Source organism: Lactuca sativa, chromosome 2 (genome assembly GCF_002870075.4).
Source record: "Lactuca sativa cultivar Salinas chromosome 2, Lsat_Salinas_v11, whole genome shotgun sequence".
NCBI lineage: Eukaryota > Viridiplantae > Streptophyta > Magnoliopsida > Asterales > Asteraceae > Lactuca > Lactuca sativa.
The window spans coordinates 186,376,358-186,378,625 of NC_056624.2; positions in this window are offsets into that span (position 1 = coordinate 186,376,358).

Consider the following 2,268-nt stretch of genomic DNA (forward strand, 5'->3'; position numbering starts at 1 on the left):
ATGGTTTGTATGGTATGTGGTATCTGGGGAACTCACTAAGCTTTGTGCTTACGGTTTTTAGTTTTGGTTTCAGGTACTTCCGGTAGCAGATAATGGAGCTCGGGATGATCGCATGGTACACACCATAAATTAGTCAGCCTGGGAATGTTTTACTCTGATAATGAACGTGTGTTTTGAAAACTAATACTCTGTTTATGTTTTGAAATGATGATTTTACCTTAAGTAATATTTTATTAAAAGAAATTTTTAGTCTTGAATTTTGGGACGTTACAACACTCCCTTTCCCCATGTTCACCACATGTTGATCATTCCATGGACCTTTAACATGATACTTTTGTCCCCCATTCCATCGTGCATGACACTTGCTAGCAAGTGTTGTGTTTGCTTCCAAAATCCTTGTACCAGTTGGATTTAGTGGACCTTGACTCTCTAAAATCCACCATGTCAACTTCAACATCTTCAATTAGGTTGTCCTCATCAATCATAAAGTCATTATCTTCATCCTCACTCTTTTGATTCTCAAACTCAATGTCATCAGGCTCCTTTTGTCTCCATTTGTCATTGAAATGAATATTATCTTGGCCTTCAAACCCATTAAATGAGATGCTATCTTGGTCTTCAAACCCTTCAAAATGTTGAAATTTTGTCATTAACTCATCATCTATGTTGATGTTAGTTGAAAATTCATTGACTCCTTGAGGATCATTATCCATGACAACTTTATACCACTTATCTGTAAATCCTTCCACACCCTCACCATTGGATTTGTTCATGTCAAGTTCTTCATTCACATCAATCTCTTTGTTTAACTCTTTTTATGCATCAACTACAACAAATTCAGGATGCATTGGCTCAACACCCTTACCTTTATCAACTGCACCACTTGCCATTATTTTTTCACCACCTTCCCAATCCAAGTTAAGTTTTATACTACAAGACGATCCCCCTTTACTATGTTTCCAACCTTTAGACCTAGTAAATCCAGGTGTTGCTGACTTGTATAAGGTTAATGCTAACTCTAAATCACCCTCATCAACATCAATTTGGATTAGAGTTACCACTTTATGAGCAACTGAAGGTGATGAGGGTCTGGGAGGATCCTGATTATCAATGTCTTCTATTATAACCCTTCTCGGACCATTTAGGGATATAAAATATGTGTAGCACCTGGTTCCTGGTACGTAAAAATTTATCTAAGTATTTTACATTTTGGTCATAGACTCAGCGAGTTGTAGGCCCGACTCGCCGAGTAGAGATGGGTTTAGGAGCACGTTTAAGTTGGTGACTCGGCGAGTCCCCGTTGTCTAATGAAACCCTATTTAAACCCTCTTATCCGCCCCCAAGCTCGCCCCCTTCACCCTCAGAGCTCTATACTTCGTTCAAGCCTTGTTCCTTGTGAGATTGAAGCATTTTTGGTGTGTTTCTTGAAGATTTGGAGAGGGAAGGAGTGTATATCAAGAAGAGAAGAAGGAGGCCAGGCATATTTGTGTTATCTCAGTGATTTCCTTGAGGTATAACTCAGTTTCCCTCTGTTTTCATGATTATTGTCCCTTGTAGCTCCATGAAAGTCTTTCTTGAGCCTTCTCCAAGCTTGTTTGTGTAGTAGGGATTGTAATAAGTTGTTTAGCCTCTAGATCTAGGCATGATTGAGCTCCAGGAGCTTGGATCTACTGCCTTTATGGAGCCATATTGCATGAATGCCCTAGATCTACTCTTTTGGTGCATTTTGAGCCCTGAAACCCTCATTGGTGATTATTTACACGTAAAGTTGGAAACTTTACGTGTTAATCAGGCCCTAGAAACCCAGATCTATGAATGGCTTGAGCTGGATTCAAGCAGAATCACGTGTATAGTATTTACATGTGGCCGACTCGGCGAGTCGTTCATCTGACTCGGCGAGTCGAGTCGCGAGTCCCCGAGTTTTCCCCCTTTTCGTGTTGCGGGTTGGAGTAGTGAGTAGTGGGGTGTGACTTAGTGGGTCGGAAGCCAGACTCACTCATGAAGTAACTCGGCGAGTCAATGCCATGACTCGGCGAGTTCAAGGCAATCTTCCTGCCTCAAGAACAGACTCGGCGAGTTGTTCATACAGCTCGGCGAGTCTCAGCATAGAGTGTTCTTCGGATGAAGATGAACTCGGCGAGTTGTTCATACAACTCGGCGAGTAGGATGAAGGACTATTGGCCTTTATTTTAGAAGGAGAACTCATCGAGTCAATGCATAACTCGACGAGTAGAGACATGTTTATGGTCGGACAAAGGGATAGGGACT